The sequence below is a fragment of the Schistocerca americana genome, chromosome 5 (genome assembly GCF_021461395.2).
Source record: "Schistocerca americana isolate TAMUIC-IGC-003095 chromosome 5, iqSchAmer2.1, whole genome shotgun sequence".
Classification (NCBI taxonomy): Eukaryota; Metazoa; Arthropoda; class Insecta; order Orthoptera; family Acrididae; genus Schistocerca; species Schistocerca americana.
The window spans coordinates 643168314-643180518 of NC_060123.1; the positions used below are offsets into that span (position 1 = coordinate 643168314).

At 43.0% G+C, this 12205-nt stretch overlaps 1 protein-coding gene across 1 annotated transcript in view; it reads right to left on the bottom strand.

The window, feature by feature from the left end:
- Positions 1-12205, bottom strand: part of LOC124616605 (putative odorant receptor 71a) — an 88068-nt gene that overhangs the window by 37071 nt on the left and 38792 nt on the right. The gene's annotated exons all lie outside the window — the stretch shown is intronic.

The following is a 12205-nucleotide window of genomic DNA, read 5'->3' on the forward strand; positions in this document are numbered from 1 at the left end:
GCGTGAGAGGTACCACCCCTTTTATTTCGTGATTCGTTCAAGACATCGAAATGAAGCTTTTGATAAACGAAGTATGCAGAATAGCACACAATTTGCGTTACTAATCCTCTTAATCTGTGTATCAACCGAGATATTTAACCAGGTATGCTATTTTTAAATGAACAATGTACTCGGAAAGCTCTTTGAAAAAGACTGTGGTATTGTCCAAAGATCGTGGTGCCACACCAAAGTAGGCAACGCGAATCGGTGCCACGGACATTCCGCAGCAACCAATAGGAGGCACTTCAATATTGTGTCGTTCATGCAAGTGCTCTGCCCAGATCGTGACGTCATCTGAAGGAGTCAGCATCATACCGTAGGACTAACGAGATGTTCAAGTTTATGTGGAAATGTACTTTCGTAAATGTTGCATGTTATACTTCAAGAGAATCGTTTGTTAATTAGTGCATCAAGTGTTGCTTTAATGGTCACTTAAAGTTGTACATCGTCAAGCGCATCCTGTTTCAAAGAACCGTGACAAAGTTAAGTAAATCTTTTATTCCTTTATGTTATAAAGTGAACTAATACTTTGTGTTTTCTAGTTTGATGAGCCTCCAGCCAGAACAATCAAAGAACTCGCAGCTATGGCTGGACGAAAGTAGTTTCGTCTGGTCACAACAAAGACGATCACAGTGACATAACGCTTAATGTTGGTGTTGAAACTTTTCACATAAGTACCGATATCCGAGAAAATTATTAAAAATGAAGGCAGCTATTGCAGTGAAAACACTACCGAATGGGGCTCTAATGCCCGACTCCGCCGCTATATGAACCCAGAAGATAGGTCTACACTACTGAGAACTAATGTATTCGTTTCTTCTTGGCCCTACTTTATACTACATAGATACCAGATCAGCTAGGGTGTGCTAACTATACGCTAATTTGTAGTGTACCCGAAGGGGTTTAGGCAAACTATATCAAATCTGTGTACATACTCGTGTTTAAGTGGACAGGTTTCGTGAAAACAAGTAAAAAGTCTAAATGCTTATTGCAACGACGGAGGCTGGCATGAAATGAAAGCAAGAGATATGTGCTAAAATTAAAAGGCGAGGCACCTGAGATCGGCTATTGCGATGTAAAAAGGCGAAGCGCCTGAAATTGACTATTGCGATGTAAAGGCATTTACATCGCCTTCACATCGCAATAGTCGATTTCAGGTGCCTCGCCTTTTAATTTTAGCACATACCTCGGATACTTAAACGAAAAGTTTCAACGCCAATTTTAAGAAGCATCATATCACAGTATTCGTCTTTGCAAGAGTTTTCGATTGTCATCAAAACAAGTATATTGTTCAATTAAATAACTATACTTACTTAAATATCTAGGGTGATGCAAGTGTTAAGACGCTTAAAAGTAAAACAAAATTGCGTACCCCTCGATGTTGTATCATTTGCTATAAACCTCGTTTCGATATCTTGAACCGTTAAAGTAATAAAAGGAGTTTTTCCGAGTTACGACACTGCCCATGCCACCACTTGCAACAATCCATAGAACTCTCAAAGCTAGTTAAGATTCTCTCTGTATGTAGTTTTCCTACGGGTGCATTTAAAATTCGAACGATTTCTTCAATTATTATACAAGTTTGGTAATTAATTGGTCTTCTGCCGTCTTATCGTTCCATTTCTAACACACTGTGGGCTGGAGTAAACGAATTTTTCTACGTGTATAACAATTCTTCTGTTGTAATAATTTCTCGTTTATGACTGCATTTTTTTATACAGATAATCCATTATTGTGGATTAATGGCTGCCAAAGCGAAAAGGCTGCTTCAGCTTTCAATCGTACTGAAGAATACGTTCAAATTATGCGAAAATTGTACTAAGTGTTTCTTGTTTGTTACCGTCCCGTCGGTATATTCATACAGCAAGATTCGGTTAGGAACACGTGCAGTAAGCTAAGAAGTCTGACGCTGTTACGGTTATCTCCTCTGGAGGTGAGAAATTACTTACGTATGGGAAGCGAAGAAAGCAACACAAAAGCCGTCCTCTCACGGGACTTGAGAACGTACGTGGACTAGCAGCTGGCGACGTCATAGCGTGGAATTCCACCCACGTATCACTGCACTGTGGAGCGAAAAATAAAGACCTGTCGTGTCAGATTTTTGCATCGTGGAGAGGGAAGTGGCCAGTGAGATGAGACATCGTTTTATTTTATAAACAGGACATGGGAGCCATCAAACTATATAGCGTTAAAGAATGTATTTGGTAGGTTTCTTTCTAACAGAGTCCGTGGTATGAATATTAACTGTTTCAGAGCATCAGAAAACTGAGGATCTTTCGGAAACGCCTAGTTTTAGCTACGATTTTTTCTGATAAACTTACGGCAAACTACATATTCATACGTAGAGGTTTCCTATAGTTGATGTTTTTAATGTTAATAACTTGTGTGCTCCCTCTTTCTAGTCAGGTTTTGCCTCAAATTTCTGTCCTCCAGGATTCTATTCAGTACCTCCTCATTAGTTACTTCAATCTTCAGCATTTTTCAGTAGCACCACATTTGCCGTTTATCTTCCACGTATAACTTCCATACATGGCTACACTTCGGACAAATACTTTAAGAAAAGACCTCCTGTCATTTAAACCTATATTCGATGTTAACTAATTTCCCTTATTCAGGAACCCTTTTCTTTCCATTTCCAGCCTACATTTTATATCCTCTCTACATCGCACATCATCAGTTATTTTGCCGCCCAAATAGGAAAACTCAGCTACTACTTTAAGCGTCTCGTTTCCCAATCTAATTCCCAAAGTATAACTAGATTTAATTCGACTCTATTTCCTTATCGTTGATTTGCTATTGTTGTTCATTTTATATCCTCCTTTCAAGTCACTATCCATTCTATTCAGCTACTCTTCCAATTTCTTTGCTGCCTCTGACAGAATTACAATCTCATCGACAAACCTCAACGTTTTTATATCTACTCCCTGGACTTTAATTCCTACTTCAAAGTTCCCTTTGATTTACTTTACTGCTTGCTCAACGTATAGATTGAATTACATCGGGGATAGGCTACAACCCTGCCTCACACCCTTCTCAATCACTGCTTCCCTTTCATACCCTTCGACTCTTATAACTGCCGTCTGGTTTCTGTACAAGTTGTGAATAGCATTCCGATCCCTGTATTTTACTCCTGCTACCTTAATAATTGCAAAGAAAACATTCCAGTCAACATTGTCATAAGCTTTCTCTAAGTCTACAAACGCTATAAACGCAGGTTTGCATTTCCTTATCCTGTCTTCTAAGATAAGTCGTAGGGTCAATATTGCCTCGCGTATTCCTACATTTCTCCGGAATCCAAACTTATCTTCCCCGGGGTCAGCTTCTACCAATTTTTTCATCCTTTTGTAAAGAAATGGTGTTAGTATTTCCTTTATTAAACTTCGGTAATATTCACACCCGTCATTACCTGCTTTCGTTGGAATTGGAATTATTATATTCTTCTTGAAGTCTGATGGTATTTCGTCTGTCTCATACATCTTGCACACCAGATGGATGAGTTTTGTGATGGCTGGTTCTCCGACGGCTATCACAGTTCTGACGATGTCTTCTACTCCCCGGGCCTTGTTTCAACTTAGGTCTTTCAGTGTTCTCTCAAATTCTTCTAGCAGTATAATGTCTCCCATCTCGTCTTCATCTACGTCCTCTTCTGTTTCTATAATATTGGCTGTAAATTCATCTCTGTTGTACAGACCCTCTATATATTCCTTCCTCCTTTCAGCTTTCTCTTCTTTGCTTAGAACTAGTTTTCCATCGTAGCTCTTGATGTTCATACGGCTGCTTCTCTTTTCTTCAAAGACCTCTTTGTATTCCTGTAGACGGTATCTATCTTCCCTCTAGTGATATATGCTTCTAAATTCTTACATTTGTCATCTAGCCATTCCTATTCAGCAAAGTTGCACTTTCTGCAGATCAAATATTTTAGACGTTTGTATTCCTTTTCGCCTGCTTCACATACCGTATTTTTATGTTTTCTCCTTTCGTCAGTTAAATTCAGTATCCCCTGTGTTATCCAAGGATTTCTGTTTGGCCTTGTCCTTTTACCTATTTGGTCCGTTGCTGTCTTCATTATTTCATCTCTCAAAGGCCGAGCAAGGTGCCCAGTGTTCAGCACACTGGACTCGCAGTGGGAAGGACGACGGTTCAAACCCGCGTCAGGCCATGCTGATTTAGGTTTTCCGTTATTTCTCTAAATCGCTTCAGGCAAATGCCGGGAAAGGGCACGGCCGATTTCCTTCTTCAACCCTCCATAATACGAGCTTGTGCTCCGTCTCTAATGACCTCCTTGTTGACGGGACGTTAAACACTCTTCCCATCCTCCTCTCTCAGAGCTACCCATACGCCTTCTACTGTACTGGTTTCCCCTGTTCTTATCCAGATGCCATCTCCTTAATACACTGCCTGTTTGCAATTTCAGTTTTAATCTACAGTTCATAACCAATAAATTTTGGTCAGAATCCACTTCTGCTCCTGGGAATGTATTACAATTTTATATTCAGTTCCCAAATCTCTGTCTTACCACTACACAATCAACCTGAAACCTTCCGGTGTCCCCAGGTCTCTTCCATGTGTATAACCTTTTCTCATGATTTTTAAATCAGGTTTTAACTATAATTAAATTGTATTCTGTGCAAAATTCTACCAGGCGGCTTCCTCTTTCATTCCTTTCCCCCAGTCAATATTCACCTACAATTTCTCCTTCTCTTCCTTTTCCTACTATCGAATTCCAGTCATTCATAACTATCAAATTTTCGTCTGTCTTAACTTTCTGAATAATTGATTTTACCTCATCCCACATTTCTTCAATCACTTCATCATCTGTGGAGTTATTTGGCATATAAACTTGTACTACTGTGGTGGCTGTTTTGACTACAATAATGCGTTCACTATGCTGTTTGTAGTAGCTTACCCGCATTCCTATTTTCTTATTCATTATTAAACCTACACCTGCATTACCCCTGTTTAATTGTGTATTTGTAATCCTGGATTCTTCTGACCAGAAGTCGTGTTCCACTTGCCTAACTTCACTAATTTCCAGAATATCTAACTGTAACCTATCCATTTCCCTTTTTAAATTTTCTAACCTTCCTGCTCAATTAAGGGAATTCCACGCTCCAATCCGTAGATTGCCGATTTTGTTTCTCCTGATGATAACATTTTCCTGAGCATTCGCCGACTGGAGGTCCAAATGGGTGACTATTTTACATTCGGGATACTTTACCAAAGAGGATGCCATCACCATTTAACCATACAGTAAAGCAGCATGCCCTCGGGAAAAACTACAGCTGTAGTCCCCCCTTGCTTTCAGCCCTTCGCAGTGCCAGCGCAGCAAGGCCGTTTCGATTGACGTTACAAGGCCAGATCAGTCAATCATCCAGACTCTTGCCCGTGCAGTTACTGAAAAGGCTGCTGTCCCTCTTCAGAAACCATCTACATCTACATCTACATTTATACTCCGCATGCCACACAACGGTGTGTGGCGGAGGGCACTTTACGTGCCACTGTCATTACCTCCCTTTTCTGTTCCAGTCGCGTGTGGTTCGCGGGAAGAACAACTGCCGGAAAGCCTCCGTGCGCGCTCGAATCTCTCTAATTTTTCATTCGTGATCTCCTCGGGAAGTATAAGTAGGAGGAAGCAATATATTCGATACCTCATCCAGAAACGCACCCTCTCGAAACCTGGACAGCAAGCTACACCGCGATGCACAGCGCCTCTCTTGCAGAGTCTGCCACTTAAGTTTGCTAAACATCTCCGTAAGGCTATCACGCTTACCAAATAAACCTGTGACGAAACGCACCACTCTTCTTTGGATCCTCTCTATCTCCTCCGTCAACCCGATCTGGTATGGATCCCACACTGATGAGCAGTACTCAAGTATAGGTCGAACGAGTGTTTTGTAAGCCACCTCCTTTGTTGATGGACTGCATTTTCTAAGGACTCTCCCAATGAATCTCAACCTGGTACCCGCGTAACCAACAATTAATTTTATATGATCGTTCCACTTCAAATCGTTCCGCATGCATACTCCCAGATATTTTACAGAAGTAACTGCTACCAGTGTTTGTTCCGCTATCATGTAATCATGCAATAAAGGATCCTTCTTTCTATGTATTCGCAATACATTACATTTGTCTATGTTAAGGGTCAGTTCCCAATCCCTGCTCCAAGTGCCTATCCGCTGCAGATCTTCCTGCATTTCGCTACAATTTTCTAATGCTGCAACTTCTCTGTAAAAAATCATCCGCGAAAAGCCGCATGGAACATCCGATACTATCTACTAGGTCATTTATATATATTGTGAAAAGCAGTGGTCCCATAATACTCCCCTGTGGCCAGAGGTTACTTTAACGTCTGTAGACGTCTCTCCATTGAGAACAACATGCTGTGTTCTGTTTGCTAAAAACTCTTCACTTCAGCCACACAGCTGGTCTGATATTCCGTAGACTCTTACTTTGTTCATCAGGCGACAGTGCGGAACTGTATCGAACGCCTTCCGGAAGTGAAGGAAAATAGCATCTACCTGGGATCTGTATCTAATATTTTCTGGGTCTCATGAACAAATAAAGCGAGTTGGGTCTCACACGAACGCTGTTTCGGGAATCCATGTTGATTTCTACAGAATAGATTCTGGGTTTCCAAAAACGACATGATACTCGAGCAAAAAACATGTTCTAAAATTCAACAATAGATCGATGTCAGAGATATAGGTCTATAGTTTTGCCCATCTGCTCGACGACCCTTCTTGAAGACTGGGACTACCTGTGGTCTTTTCCAATCATTTGGAACCTTCCGCTCCTCTAGAGACTTGCGGTACACGGCTGCTAGAAGGGGGGCAAGTTCTTTCGCGTACTCTGTGTAGAAACGAATTGGTATCCCGTCAGGTCCAGTGGACTTTCCTCTGTTGAGTGACTCCAGTTGCTTTTCTATTCCTTGGACACTTATTTCGATGTCAGCCATTTTTTCGTTTGTGCGAGGATTTAGAGAAGGAACTGCAGTGCGGTCTTCCTCTATGAAACAGCTTTGGAAAAAGGTGTTTAGTATTTCAGCTTTACGCGTGTCATTCTCTGTTTCAATGCCATCATCATCCCGGAGTGTCTGGATATACTGTTTCGAGCCACTTACTGATTTAACGTAAGACCAGAACTTCCTAGGATTTTCTGTCAATTCGGTACATAGAATTTTACTTTCAAATTCACTGAACGCTTCACGCATAGCCCTCCTTACGCTAACTTTGACATCGTTTAGCTTCTGTTTGTCTGAAAGGTTTTGGCTGCGTTTAAACTTGCAGTGAAGCTCTCTTTGCTTTCGTAGTTGTTTCCTAACTTTGTTGTTGAACCACGGTGGGTTTTTCCCGTCCCTCACAGTTTTACTCGGCACGTACCTGTCTAAAACGCATTTTACGACTGCCTTGAACTTTTTCCATAAACACTCAACATTGTCAGTGTCGGAACAGAAATTTTCGTTTTGATCTGTTGGGTAGTCTGAAATCTGCCTTCTATTACTCTTGCAAAACAGATAAACCTTCCTCCCTTTTTTTTATATTCCTGTTTACTTCCATGTCCAGGGATGGTGCAACGGCCTTATGATCACTGATTCCCTGTTCTGCGCTTACAGAGTCGAAAAGTTCGGGTCTGTTTGTTATCAGTAGGTCCAAGATGTTATCTCCATGAGTCGGTTCTCTGTTTAATTGCTCGAGGTAATTTTCGGATTGTGCACTCAGTATAATGTCACTCGATGCTCTGTCCCTATCACCCGTACTAAACATCTGAGTGTCCCAGTCTATATCTGGTAAATTGAAATCTCCACCTAAGATTATAACATCCTGAGAAAATTTATGTGAAATGTATTCCAGAGTTTCTCTTAGTTGTTCTGCCACTAACGCTGCTGAGTCGGGAGGTCGGTAAAAGGAGTCAATTAGCTTGGTTGTTGAGTATAACCTCCACCAATAATAATTCACAGGAACTATCCACTTCTACTTCACTACAGGATAAACTACTACTAACAGCGACGAACACTCCACCACTGGTTGCATGCAATCTATTCTTTCTAAACGCCGTCTGTACCTTTGTAAAAATTTCGGCAGAATTTATCTCTGGCTTCAACCAGCTTTCCGTACCCATAACGATTCCAGCTTCGATGCTTTCTATCAGCGCTTGAAGTTCCGGTACTTTACCAATGCAGCTTCGACAGTTTACAATTACAATACCGATTGCTGCTTGGTCCCCATATGTCCTGACTTTGCCCCGCACCTTTTGAGGCTGTTGCCATTGCTGCACTTGCCCGAGGCCATCTAACCTAAAAAACCTCCCAGTTCACGCCACACAACCCCTGCTACCCGTGTAGCCGCCTGCTGCATGTAGTGGACTCCTGACCTATCCAGCAGAACCCAAAACCCCACCACCCTACGGCGCAAGTCGAGGAATCTGCAGCCCACACAGTCGCAGAACCGTGTGAGCCTCTGATTCAGACCCTCCACTTGGCTCTGTACCAAAGGTTCGCAGTCATTCCTGTCGACGATGCTGCAGGTGGTGAGCTCTGCTTTCATCCCGCTAGTGAGACTGGCAGTCTTCACCAAATCAGATAGCCGCCGGAAGCCAGAGAGGGTTTCCTCCAATCCATAGCGACACACATCATTGGTGCCGACATGAGCGACCACCTGCAGATGGGTGCACCCCGTACCCTTCGTGGCATCCGGAAGGACCCTTTCCATATCTGGAATGTCTCCCCTCGGTATGCACACGGAGTGCAGATTGGTTTTCTTTCCCTCTCTTGCTGCCATATAACCTAAGGGGCCCCATTACGCGCCTGACGTTGGAGCTCCCAACTACCAGTAAGCCCACACTCTGTGACCGCCCGGATCTTGCAGACTGAGGGGCAACCTCTGGAACAGGACAAGCAGCCATGTCCAGCTACAGATCAGTATCAGCCGGAGACAGAGCCTGAAACCGGTTCGTCAAACTGGAGAGGCCTTCTGTTCAGCCCTCCGGAATGTCTTTCGCCTCCTGCCACCCCTCGAGACGACCTCCCACTCTACAATGGGTGAGGGGTCAGCCTCAATGTGGGCAGTATCCCGGGCAGCCACAGCCGTAGTCCGATCGGGGGATGCGTGGGACGAGCTGGCCGTCCCCGACAAACCCCCATCCGGACCCCCACAGTGATGCCCGTTGGTAACAGCCTCAAGCTGTGTGACCGAAGCCGACACTGCCTGAAGATGGGAGCAAAGGGATGCCAACTCAGCCCGCATCCGAACACAGCAGTTGCAGTCCCTATCCATGCTAAAAACTGTAGTGCAAAGAACGTCTGAACTAATCTACAGAGAGCACAAACAATTCGACACAAAATTTAAACGGTTATTAAAATACAAGATTGCCTAATAAATGCAGTAATGCTGCTACTTGCGTACTGCTGACACACTGCTCCGTGGCGGAAGGAGACTACGCGAGTTTACACCATTCAGGTACTAAAACGCGATACTACAACTCTCAAATACTATAATATGCCCGAAAATTATGAATGAAACAATGCAAGAACCCAAAAACACGCAAAGAAATTAAGAATTAAACTATGTAACAAATAAGTGAGCTAAGAGTATACGACTTGCTGCTGGCAGATGCTTATACCCCTCAACAGATAACACTGCATTGTGGTTGCACCTGTCTATCCGTATAGCTATCTGTATAGCTGAGACACACGAGTCTTTCCATCAACGGCAAGGATCGTAAAGTTTACCCAGTGGCCGGGAATGTTAACGTGAAAACCATCCGACGTCTGGAAGTAAACACCCAGCGATATATATACAGGGTGAGTCACCTAACGTCACCGCTGGATATGTTTCGTAAACCACATCAAATACTGACGAACCGATTCCACAGATCGAACCTGAGGAGAGGGGCTAGTGTAATTATTTAATACAAACCATACAAAAATGCACGGAAGTATGTTTTTTAACACAAACCTACGTTTTTTCTAAATGGAACTACGTTAGTTTTGTTAGCACATCTGAACAAATACGTAATCTAAACAAATACGTAATCTGTGCCGTTTGTTGCATTGTAAAATGTTAATTACATCCGGAGATATTGTAACCTAAAGTTGACGCTTGAAACCTCCGACGTTCAGTTGCGTGTTGTAAAAAGCACGGGCCACGGTCGGCGAGCAGCATCTGCAGGGACATGTTTACGATGACGACCGTGTTTCTCCTGATAATACACCTCTGGACTTCTTTCTGTGGGGTACGTTAAAGGAGAATGTGTACCGTGATGTGCCTACAACCCCAGTGGATATGAAACAACGTATTGTGGCAGCCTGCGGCGACATTACACCAGATGAACTGCGGCGTGTACGACATTCATTACGCCAGAGATTGCAATTGTGTGCAGCAAATGATGGCCACCACATTGAACATCTATTGGCCTGACATGTCGGGACACACTCTATTCCACTTCGTAATTGAAAACGGAAACCACGTGTGTACGTGTACCTCACCCCTCATGGTAATGTACATGTGCGTCAGTGAAAGAGACCAATAAAAAGGTGTTAGCATGTGGACGTAATGTGCTGTTCCAGTTTCTTCTGTACCTAAGGTCCATCACCGTTCCCTTTGGATCCCTACCTAATTCAGTGCCCTCCGATACACACGATCGAACAGCGGAGGAGTGGTACTCAAGCGTCAACTTTAGGTTACAATATCTCCGTATGTAATTAACATATTACAATGAAACAAACGGCACTGATTACGTATTTGTTTATATGTTCAGATGTGCTAAGAAAACTAACAGGGTTCCATTTGAAAAAACGTAGGTTTGTGTTAAAAAACATACATCCGCGCATTTTTTTATGGTTTGTATTAACCAGTTACACTAGCCCCTCTCCTCACGTTCGGTCTGTGGAATCGATTCGCTAGTATTTGATGTGGTTTACGAAATATATCCAGCGGTAATGTTAGGTGACTCACCCTGTATATATATCGCTGGGTTTTTGGCTTGGTTCATATTTGCATCTTGTGAGTAAATATCTTTTTCAGTGATGGTGTACTATTCCGAAAATATCTTTTCTTCCGTTCAAATGAAATTATGAAACGAATCTAGATCTTGAAGACTTTGTGATGAATTACGTTATTTCACACTGTAGGTAATCAATGCAACATCGAGAAATGGATATTATTCATGCGCAAACTGACGTTAGACGCTATACATTTCTTATATTCGATTTAAAACCGAAAATGGTGTAAAAATCCAGCTGAGTTAACGAATGACTTCTTCTACGAGAGTTGCCCAGAAAGTAATGCACCGCATTTTTTTCTCGGCAGAAAACAATGCTACGAATGCGAAGCGTTACGTATGTAATTTTTTAAGTCTCCTGAGTTCCCGTCACTTCCGAAAGATAGCGTAGCTGCAGGACAGTTTCAGAATGGCGTCTGTAGGGGATGCACGTTACAGGCGACGTGCTGTCTTTGAATTTGTCACTGCAGGGAAAGGAACAGTGGGGAATATTCACAAACGCTTGTGCAAAGTCTATGGAGCATCTGCTGTCGACAGAAGTACAGTTAGCCGCTGGGCTCGGAGGGTGAGGTCATCAGAAGGCGGTTAGGCGGAGCTCCACGATTTGCAGCGGTCGGGGAGATCATCCACGGCTGTCACACCTGACACACCTGACCTAGCCCCCTCGCACTTCCACTTGTTTGGGCCATTAAAGGATTCTATGCGTGGAAGACATTTTTAGGACGGAATTGGTACCGACAGGGCATACACGCCCTTGTTTCGCGCTGGAGGAAGGCCATAGAACGGGATGGAGATTACGTGGGAAAATAGGGTTTGTAGATAAAACACCATTCTTTCGTGTGTGTAATTCTCATTATGTTCAATAAAGAATTGTTGAAGAAAAATATACGGTACATTCCTTTCTGGGCAACCTTCGTAATATGTATCTCAGATCGTCGTATAACATGATGTAGTGTTCTTCTACCAACAATTCGCTGTTCAAGCCATCGACGGACAAGTCCAGAATCTCCTTCGTGATTTTCTCCGTTCTTCTTCGACAACCGCTAACAGAATTAACGCAGCTATTTTGCGCGGCTCCATTTTCATAAAGAAACTGTACGGTTTGCGAGCCAAACAAATCTGGCCACGGTCGCTGGGTAGCGCTGAGAGCGCCAATCACGTTAGCCAG